Below are 11,287 nucleotides of genomic sequence, written 5' to 3'. Positions count from 1 at the left end.
CCACAAGAAAGGTCAGCTGTCTTTGACTCTACTTAAGTGCAAGAAAGAGGATACCATAACTGGCAGTATTTGTCAAGCTCAAATGAAATCCCATATTTAATCATTTGCAATTCCAACTTAACTACAACACTATTTGAATGAAGAATTCCTCAAACTAATTATACTCTCCAACTTAAAGCAGTAGGAAACATTACACAGTTACCAACAACTTGTACACTACAGTGCTTCAGTCTCCAGTAATCTGAAAGTTCTATCTGTGCAAAGGTTACATAGACAGCTAAAACAACTTCTTGGTACAAGGGGTGAAGAAGTGACTGAAGCAGATAGCCACATAGTTCAAGTTAACAACACACTATAAACTGTCTAAACCAGGCAGGAAAATTCCACAATGGTAGATCTGCAGAGCACTAATAAATTGACAGAAAAACAGCATTCATCTTTTCATTTATAACAGGTGACTTAAGAGAACACTCTTCTTTTTACAAAAAGAAAAAATAATTACTGATTAACAGTCTTTAAGAACTGCAACAGATGTTCGGTTTTACTGGGGTGCTTCGTATTTTTAGGAGAAATTTGAAAGTAATGCTGCACGTAACAGCAACTCAAGCTGTGTAAATAAAGGTTGTATTTCTTAATTTACATATAAGCAAGCAGTCAGATATCATTAACTACAACAATAAGGAACATAGCACTGAAATTTTTGTTGTGCAAGAAGGAGCAACAAATCAACCAGTACTTCTTCCCAACACTGTAGTACACAGCTTCGTATTAACAAACTGACTGAAACTCTGATTCTGTTAGAGCAAATGAATGTTTAAATACATAGATTCATTTTACTTTCCTGAGATTTTACTGCTTCTAGTTACTATCTGTCATAACGGACTTTTAACTGAACCACCAGCTTAGCAGTTCCTGATCCAACTAGTGTGTTTATCAAGACAAGCAATTTTGTCACCATATTCAATGAAACAACAAAAAAAAAATCACTATAAAGTTTTGACCAGGCTTTTACACTCAAACCAGTCATAGAGGCTGAAATCAAATTAAAAATAGGAGAGCAGACAATCATGTTTCATCACATAATATCTGAGGATATCAACTACTACATTTGTTTTGTAATTAATAATATTAGATGCATTGGATCAGATGTGGCAACTAATCAAGTTACAGACTAATTGAAATAAAAAGCAGGATGGAAGAATCACAATAGACAGTATGTATTTTATAGAGATATCACAAGATTCCTTGTTAAAGAATCTGTCCTATATCACAGCTGATCCATGTTCTGAACATGACAAGTCATTTGGTGTTATGGTTTTCTGCAATAAAGGCCAGAGATACAGCACACCAACCTCCATAAAGCTTTAAAGTCACCTTAGCTTTCCTTCGTATCTCCTGGAATTAGTCCCTTGATATATTCAGGACTGATGAGGGACAGGTTGCAGAAGAACTAGCTTCCCTGATACCCAGTGTTCCAGTGACCTGAAAGTGCCTGATCCTGTCAGCAGACAGCTTAGTTACCCCACAGAAAAGGGCTATGTGAAAATCCAGATGTCCTTGACCTACAAGGAGATCTGAGACTTAGGCTCATAGAATCATCATCAAGAAAAACACTCTTGAAAACACTGCTTTAACTTTAATTATCTAATCAAAGGTAACACTGCTGCAAGACTATTGCTAAGAGTACTTGCTGTCCAGGTCCAACAGCTGAGACATGCCTCAGAAATTCTGGGTAACAGCAGCTAAAGAGCTACAGGTCACCATCTGCTTAAACCAGAACAGTTCCCAGCCTGTTATACTTTTAACCTTTTGTTTCCAGTTTCTATCTTACTAAACTGTGCTCTCTGTTTCACTGTTCTTTTGCCAGGTACTGAGGATATAGGGAAAGGAGACAGTTTGGTGAAGGTTAAAGAAATAAAAAAAATTACTCTGGGCCAGCAGCCCCAAGTAGTTTGTATCCTGAGATATATGCTTAGGAAGCGCATGCAGTAAGAATCTTCTGCCAACCTGCAGAGGGTCAGCAGGGCATCTTCTGTTGCCAAGCATCAGCTTTGGGAAACAGGACTTTTTAGAAGGTACAGATTCAAACCTTTCTGTGCAGGTTATCAATAATACACAACATACCTCACCACTCACCCAAAACTGTGAACTCACACTGTGATTTCTGCATATAAAAGTACTCAGTGCTCTGAACTGAGCAGCTTAAGGTAACGCATAGAAAAGCACTCAGTCCTCAGAACACTTGGAAACACTTTGAACTGCTGAAGAATGATGACCCTGCATTTGACAGAACTGTGCTGTATCTGCAGAGAAAACAATGAAGTCAACAAAGAAAGTCCTCTGAGGCCCATCTGGCATTTTGATTTATTACACCAATATTTGATTTATTAAGCCTCCAATGTTCTTTCTCCATGCTGTTCTGACACAGCAAAAGATTTGTTTTGGATTAAATTATTTTAGTTCTATATTCTTTATGTAAACTGCCACATTCTTACAAATTCCACTAATACCACTTTGATATCTAACACTGTGTTGATTCAGTGCGAAACATGAGAATTAAACAGCCTTTTAGTGGCTTAGCTTCCTCACTCCCCCAGGATTCAACATGCCCTCAGACATGAAACAATCTTATCTAGGGCACTTCTTGTGAATATTTTAATCTTTCATCCTTTATCTTTCTAACCTTCATTTCTGAAGAAATATAGACCTAATTCCCTCGGCCTTCTTGTGCTGTTAAAACTCTTGCTGGTGGTTCAGACCAAGGCATCCTAAAACAAATGTATACAAGGAGCAAATTGGTGTTATGAAAGGTTAACTTTAGGCATAGGAAACTTATCTGTACTAACCAAATTTTAAATTGCAGCGTGGGTTGTGTTTTTTCTCATTAAGTGTCAGCTCAGACAAAGCAATGCCTTTTTAATGGGTAGTAGGACATTCTCCAATTAAACCAGTTCACTGCTGTTTAAACTCACCAAACTCTCTGCAAAAAAAAAAAAAAAAAAAAAAAAAAAAAAGGAAAATTTTGAAACAAATATAAACAGGAAAGACTGAGATTGCATTGTGTTGACATACCTACTGACACACTGGTCAAAACAATCTCATTACACTCTCTTCTAAGCATATGCATAATTGTTACTATGACATTTTTGAATCAAGAATCAGGAGAGGAAGAGATTTCCATTTCTGTATATTTTTTTTTAAATAATCCTTCACATTGTACTAGGTGTTATGGGATCAAAAACTCATCAGTACAACCATCCCTTTGTTCTGTACCTTCGTCACTCCTAACAGTGCCTCTAAGCAACAATCTGGAAAAGATCATCAAGCCAGGCAACGGACAGTTACACTAAACATCTACCAAAAAAGTTTTCAAACAAACCAGGTGAAATAAATTATGTAAATGAATTATCTCAAATATGTCTTGCTACCTTCTAGATCATTCAAAATAATTGTTAAAAAAATAAAATCTATCATCATGCAGCACATTTGCATTACTCAGGCACTAACATTTTTGGATCATTTTGGTATTATTCCCTGTCATGCACACCAGATAGATCTGAATACACTTGTAGGTGAAGTCTATGAAACTGAACAGGGTTTTTTCGCTGTTGTTTCTTGTGTGTGTGTGTATTTTTACTTTTTCTCTAGGCCAAATAGTTCTGAAAGCATTGATCCTTCTACCCACCCCCAGAAAGTCCCTCTGACAAAGGCAAGCGTACTTTCACCACACATGCTTCCTGATACAAGATTTTTACCTTTGTTTCATAGATCACAACAGCAAAAATCCCCCCATTGTGTTAACTAAACCAAAAATGCAAGCAGCATGCAAACACATACTCACTTGCAGTCTATTCAGCTTGTTCTCAATCTGATTATTCCAATACCTGTTTTGTACTGACTGCCATCTGCCCACTCCTCCTCCTGTCTGTCTCTGACACAGACTCTCTGACACAGACTCTCTGCCTCTTTTTTTTTTAGCACGTTCCTGCACAGCTCTTCCAGGTCACTGATACATACAGTGGATAAACTTAATTGCAAGATGCTTCCTGGGGCTCCCGGGTCTTATATTCAAATCAACTCTAATGAAGATAAGATTTTGCCATGTAACACTTAAAATATATACTTATATACTCACTTCCTGGTTTTAAAAATATTTTTATATATGTATGCAGATTAATTATTAAACATGTAAATGCATATATTTACAGACATAGGAAACGGATTCAAGACCAAGTCAGCCACTATCCACACTTATTTTCCCATCTGAACTCTAGCATGAGCAGTAATCCCCAGTAGACATGGACGAGAGTACACATGCAAGTATTTTTATTTTAAGCATACAATTCACTGCTTCATAGAACTTGACAGTTGTCTCTATTAACTCCAAGGCTGTTATAAGCCAAATCTTATCATGTGTTGAAAAGGACACCAGGATTAATTATGTAGTTCCAATCTGGCCCTTTTATTAGTATCAGGAATGTTCATCTCCTAAGTTGCTCATGACAGTTGCTTCAAACTCCATCTGGCTTTTTTGATTTACACCAGGAACTTCTGTGCTAAGAGTTCATGAATATATTAACTGCACTGTTTTGTTTTTTCTTCCTTTGCTCAGCTAAAGGGAAAAAAAAGCAAAAAAGGTTTTTTAACAAAACACTTAAGCACAAATGAACCTGCAAATGCCTATTATAATTTGAAAATTTAGCAAGTAACAAAGGGATTCCATGCTTCTTTACCTAAGAACAATTTCATGTTTTGTTTGTTTTGGGGTCTTTTTTCTAGCCAAATAAATCCAAAACAGCCTCAACTTCACTTTCTGCCACTGACCTTTAGACCTGGTATCAACTGCATCCTGTAGGAGACGTTTTCAAAAAGCCAAACTTCTTACAAGTATTTTAGCAGATTTAAGCATCCAGACTACGTTTTTTTTGCCTACATCTACAGAATGAAAGGGCTATTCATGATGATGAAAGGCTTATATGACAACATAAATTAGCCTTCATATTCTCATACGTATCTGTAAAGCAGTAAGATGTAACTTAATGGAATCCTAAACGTATGATCAGTAGATGCTTTGAAGTAATTTTTTAACAAGGTTTACTCTCAGAGCTGCTACAAGGCTCTAAAACAACTGCTTTGCTGTCCATTTTGCAGCATATGGTTTAAAAACAGATTTGCATATCCTCCAAAAATAACAAAAGCACATGCATTCCTAGATCTATGCGATAAAAGCAATAATGATAATTCCTTACTCAAAATTAAAGTTCAAGCTGCTCTTAGATGGTTTACCAATAAATTTCCTTAACTCTGCAAGAACAGCTCACTTACAGGAATTTGTTTAACTTTCACGTGTCAAAGCACTGCACCTGTTCCTTTTCAGATAACCAGTCTCCTTGTCAAGTCTTATATTCCTCTCGTTTCTCCATTACAATGAGACATTGTTTCTTGCAGTATGGAACAGATCATTTGTGGAAAGTCATGGGGAAAATTACTTCTCTACTTCCACAGGCCACATGAGCACTCCTCTCCAGGTGCACTTCTCCACATAAGCTCTTCTTCCCTTCTGTAGATGGTTCCACTGCAGAGCTATACATCTTCTACAGTCACGTACATGACTGTGTAAGGAAACTTTCCAGATGTTCAAAAGAAGCCATGGAGCCAGACAAGGACAACTACGTTCACCGAGACAGACAAGGAAGAATTTGGCTCCCTCTCACCACTAGAGCATTAAAAGAGTACATCTAAGAATCACTTTTTTTTTTTAAATGAAACATTACATACTATTCAAGGATGGTGTCCAACTTACTTAGAATAAAACTACAAACACTGTGTCACTACAGGGTTTTATGCCAGCAAGTTTCAGCTAGATTTAGCAAGAAAAACAGAAGGAATATTTGGGTTTGAGAGTTTATAATGGAGGGGTTGCTTCAATTTCACCCACCAGTTGACAGTATCTTTGTTATGTATGACTAAATGACTAAGTGTTGCCATCAGAAGGCACAATTCTTCTCCAAGACCTTGTAACAAGAAGTACAGAGTAATGGCATATAAAAGCCTTTATTTTCTGGACTTAGTGTCATTGAAGCTTCTGCTGAAACTTTAGTCCTTTGGTTTTTACAGCTGTTTTATCACCAGTCATCAAAACTGCATTAGTGTTCCATCTATGGAAGATACAGATAAAGCCTCTGTCCAGTAAAACCTCTCTCACAATCATCTCCATAGCCACATTACTTCAGTTACAGTTCCCATTACCAAAAGAAGTAGAACAAGTTCTGTCTGCCTCCCAAATTATTCCTCTGATGTCTCCTAGAAGGACAGTATTATGCTCCTGGCATAGATCTCTTTGGCATGCTTGTAAGAAATTTGCATGTAGATATTTGAGACAACAAGCATCCAGTAACTATCCAGCTCTTAAAACCTACAGTAAGATAACGCCAATGAATTTTCATGCATGAGAACAGCAGGACAGGATGTACAGTGCAAGCTTACATGAGACACAAGGCACTGCTGGGAACCAACAGAAGAGAATAGCAGAAATGGCTCAGGAAAACACTGATGTCACTTATGTACATTTGTGCTGCACTGGCCAAGTTTCTCTGATCCTAAAACTGGCATTTCTAGCTGTTTGCAAAACCTCAGTTTGCTCTGTTTTACTGGGATCTTAAAAAGTAACTTGTTTTTTTAAGACCCATGTTTTTTCCTAATATTAAGATGAGAGATTAGAAAAGAATCCAAGAAGATTCTAGATTTGCTGTAGTACTTGCAAGCAAGAATCTAAAGAAAAACAGAAAATGTAATGGAGAAGTGGAAAAAGCATGTAATTATGTGCACAAGTACTTACTGAAAAAATAGTTCAGGCACAACTTATCTGTTTTAAAATATGAACTCTGAAACTTACTAAGGTCAATGAGACTTAGTTACTCAGTAAGCCTTGCTTGAATAAATTAAAGGTGCCCAAAGGTAGGTATGAAACCGGGTATTTGGTTTTTCCAGGGCACCTATTTACTATGACTTAACAATGAAGTGCCATTTTACCAGAGCAGCTTTCAGTTTTGTTGAGGGGAAAAACAAACAAGCAAACAAACAAACAAAACCAGCCTCAACTGTGTTGTGCATACCTCCTTCTCAACACATAAAAGCTTTCCTATTTAATGTTAAAACAGAGTATGGAAGTTTCATATTAACTTGAGTACACTTAAGTGAGAAAGCACAGATCAAGTTACTTTTAAAAAATCCCTACAACAGTCAGTGCTTCCTCCAGGTGACTCCTTCTACAAAATATAAAAAAAGAAAGGAGAGACAAGTAATCTAGCTGCACAAGTTAGTATAAAGCAAAACTGTAAAGACAAAACTTAATTCACTCAGGCAGTATTCACAGTGGCAACAGCTCTCAGCTCTGTGCCTGGCTGCCTTCACCTGTTACAGCAGGGGTTGCACGCCACTTCAGAGCAGTGAACAAACCACAACAGGTAACTCCTTCACAATTTTAGGATTCCAGTACTGGGGCTTTTGCCTACGGCATAGTTAAACATTTGATTTTCTATAGAGAGTATAAGGTGAGAGAGAAAATGCCATTCCTTAAACTGAGGAAAAGTAAAGCAAACCTGGTTTACTTTTCGTTACATGTCATGAACTTTACTGTCACTTCCTTTAGTATTTTCTTCCAAATAGTTAATGCAACTACCCAACCCCAGCAAGTATAACTGAAGGGTACCACAGCAAGTCACAAACAAATGCAAAAAGTAATTTCTTCATCACATCAACTGTATCAGAACACCTCTCTTCCAGTTCCCTATCAAAACACCAAATATAAGACCATACAGCTCAGAGATGTTAACTATCAGAGATAACCAACCACGTTAGAAATTCATAAGGTTTCCTTAGCAGCGGAAGAGGACACCAGCTTTTCTCTAGACAATCATAAAGGAAACACACCTACAAACTACGTGCACTGTGGAATGGTAGCTTTTTCGAAGCGTATCAGTGCACACTCTCTGTAAAAATGTGAAGTGTAAGATGACCCTTTCAGATCATAAAATATCACAGGTTATTAAACAGTGCCTATTTTCACCCCAGAGCAGCTACTACAGGAAAGTTCTGCAAGCTAAATAACTGCATCCTGGCTAGACCCTCTACCCTTCTATAGTCAAAATAACGTTGCTATCTACCTGTTATTACTATAACAAGTAAGCATGTCACAGTCATTAGTGTAATTATTCACAGTACGCATTTGGAAAGCATTGTTATTCCCGATTCTTAAGCAAACTGAGGACTGAGGCAGAAAGACTGATCCAAGGTCACAGAATAAGTTTGTGGTTAAGTAAGAAACTTCACCCGGTTTTGCCTTCATGCAACTAATACTTTCTATTAATGAGTCATTGCTGCTCCTATAAATTATTCCTTAAACACGAAAAGACAACAGGCCGCCAGTGGTATTCAGACTGCATGCTAATAGCAACTTCACTCCAGGGTTTCCAAAAAAACCCCAGACCCAAGGGCCTTGCTCCATACTATCAAGGAATGATACTTCAGCACTGGGCTGCTGTGGCAAAACCCGGGATATATATATCTCCAGTTCTCTTACTAGAGAAACAAAAAAAGTCCTTGAATAGTTTTACACCCTCATGTTACAGACCACCGGGCAAGGGCAAAGTGCAGGGATGAAGGGACAGTCAACTCGGGAGACAAGTTATGCAAAGCTGGGGGCCGGGGCGGGGGTGGAAGTCCCTATAGCCCACAAGGAAGAAAAAAAAAAAAAAAAAAAAGTAAAATAAAAGGACAACTTCTGTTCCCAGGTCACAGAGGTCAAAGCACGGTGGCGAACGGTGCACAGCCCCCAAGGGCTCTATGGTATGAAACGGACCCCGGACACGGGAAGGGGAAACGCGGTGAACGCTGCCGAACTGCTTTCTCGCCTTAAGAGCCCCGTCCCACTCCGCAAAGTGCAAGGCGGTGGGAAGTTCCCTCCCAAGGCTCACTGACCGTCGCTGGGGAACGGTGAGCTGCAAACCCATCCCACAACCCGCTGCCCAGGGCACCCCTCCGCCCGTCGGCACAGGAAGAACGCTCCCCTACCCCCGTCCTACCGCCCTAGATCCACGGACAGGGCCCTGTCCACTTCCCCGCGCTGCGATCGCCGCCTGACGCCGCGGCCCGTTCCCAGTCCCAGCCCGCCTGCACAGCTAGGCGGCCCCGTCGGGGCGCCGTTCCCCCGAACCTGTGAGGGGAGGCGGCGGGGGGCGGCTAGATCCGCTGCGGGGACCTCAGGAGCTTCCTCACCAGGGCTGCCTCGTCCGGCCCCGGCCTGATCGCGGACCCCGCTTGCAGCCACCGCCCTCGCTCGACCTGCGGGTCCCACCAAGCCCCCCGGCCCGGCCCAGCTCAGGCTCGGCCCCGGCCGCGTCTCCCACCTCGCCTTTAGTTTGACCTTTTCCGTGTCTCCGGCTCCCTGTCCCCGACACACTTTGACGTCACTCCCATGGCAACAAATCCCGGCCCCCTTCCCTCTCGCGCGCGCGCTGGCCACCCTCGGCCCCCACTGTCCCCCCCAACCGCCCTCACGCATGCATGTACGCAAGCACGCAAGCAGCGCCACCGGGAGAGATTGGACTGTCTCTCTCGTGGCCAATGAGCGTGCTCTCCGGGGCGCTTCCGGGCAGCCTCTGGACTGTGCACGCGCTGGTCGTGCAGGGCGCGCGTGGTGCGCCGTGCGCTTTGAGTGTGCCCTGTGTGGGCTGACGGGTGCGGTGTGTGTATGCAGGCGGAGCTCCGCACACCGGGACCATCGTACTCAGAACTGTACCCTGCCGTAGCCGCCACCAGTGTGGAGGTCACCGCTCGCGTTCTGCAAGCCCTGAAAGATACTTAGGGACAGTGTAGAAGGGAGGATGGTGGTGGAGCATGTGGAAGAGCTGAGGGAAAACGGACCTTCTATCTCTGTCCCCTTTGGAGGTCGCTTCCAGGACACGGAAACACAGCTGAGGGGTGGCAGGACACGGCTGTTTACCAGTGTGGGGCAGGCAGATGGACGTGCAAAATGGGAGAAACCTCAGGGATAGGATCATGTAGTGATAGGACAAGGAGTAATGGCTTTAACTAGAAAAGGATAGATTTAAATTAGATGTAAGAAATAAGTTCTTCACTGTGAGAGTGGTGAGGCACTGAAACAGGTTTCAGAGAGAAGTTGTGGCTGCCCCATCCCAGGAAGTGTTCATGGGCAGGTTGGATGGGGCTTTGAGTAGCCTGACCTAGTGGAAAGTGGCCTGCCCATGACAGGGACGTTTGAACTAGACAATCTTGAAGGTCTCTTCCAAATCAACCCATTCTATGATTCTTGTAATCAAAATGTTGGCAGTAGGAGCAGAAACCGGGAGAAGGAGCATGAATGCTGGTCATGGCTGCAGTGGAGCCTGGGGCAAAACAGGTGTGTTAAAGCAAAAGCCTCTAATCCTGTGGAGGAAAGATAAGGGCAAAGGAGGAGGATGTGTTCTTACACACTCAAAGGTATGAGTCCTTCCCTTCTCTTCAGAGGGAGAAAGGAGGGCTTAGCACCTTAAATACTGCGTTTTTGCTCTCTACACATACACAGGCCAAGCTAGTGCCATCAGTTTGCCTGCTCCTTTCCACCTCCAGTGTTCTTATGCTCTGGTGCTTCAGTACTCTCTGAAGGTCAAGCTGCCTCCTCAGTCCCACAACTTAACAGCATGCTTGCATTTTTTGGGGATCATATGGGCAGTTGCATTAATTTTCTCTAAAGTATTTGGCATGGATATCATATATGTAATATGTATGACATATGGAAGGGTGCCTACCTCAGTGCACAACGTGCATACATTTTTTGTGTATGTGTAAATGCTGGAGCTGTGAAAAGGTTCTGTGCACACCACACAATTTGTGCAAGGTCAGTGTATTACTCTTTGGGTTTGTACCTTGTTTCATAAAAGGTGTGCATGTGTTAACAGCACTTTACAAATTGTATGTTCTAAACTGAGATAAGAAGGCAGGCATGCTATTTAAATACACTATCAATTAGCCGTTACGCTGTGTCTTTCATCTACCCTACATGCAGAACACTGTGTGTACTTTATATGTGCTACATACCTGTCAGAGATCCAAAACCATAGTTTCAAAGGATTTTTATAAGAAATATTCATTCTGAAATACAATGCAATATTCATCAGAAGTAGCTACTGAGATATATTCACCAAACCCTTCCTGAAGGTGGATAAAAAGGCAGTGGATACAGTTTCCCTGCCTTTGAAATGCATGATACCTTTCTTCCTGGGTATTA

At 41.3% G+C, this 11,287-nt stretch overlaps 2 long non-coding RNA genes across 2 annotated transcripts in view; one reads left to right on the top strand and one right to left on the bottom strand.

Moving 5' to 3' along the window:
• Nucleotides 1-2,994: 2,994 nt before the first annotated feature.
• On the bottom strand, nucleotides 2,995-9,523 carry LOC137449717 (uncharacterized). Its single transcript, XR_010989468.1, has 3 exons — nucleotides 9,215-9,523; nucleotides 5,326-5,716; nucleotides 2,995-4,612 (listed from the first exon to the last, which is right to left on the bottom strand). It is a non-coding gene; the product is annotated as an uncharacterized lncRNA (long non-coding RNA).
• The window catches only part of LOC137449719 (uncharacterized), a 77,920-nt gene continuing 75,301 nt past the window's right edge, over nucleotides 8,669-11,287 (top strand). Inside the window, exon 1 of the long non-coding RNA XR_010989470.1 lies at nucleotides 8,669-8,994. This is a non-coding gene — a long non-coding RNA (uncharacterized lncRNA). The remainder of the gene's footprint in view (nucleotides 8,995-11,287) is intronic.

The sequence above is a fragment of the Melanerpes formicivorus genome, unplaced genomic scaffold, assembly GCF_026170545.1.
Source record: "Melanerpes formicivorus ecotype bairdi unplaced genomic scaffold, bMelFor1.0.p_v2 SCAF_32, whole genome shotgun sequence".
Classification (NCBI taxonomy): Eukaryota; Metazoa; Chordata; class Aves; order Piciformes; family Picidae; genus Melanerpes; species Melanerpes formicivorus.
This window is presented reverse-complemented; position numbering and strand designations above follow the sequence as displayed.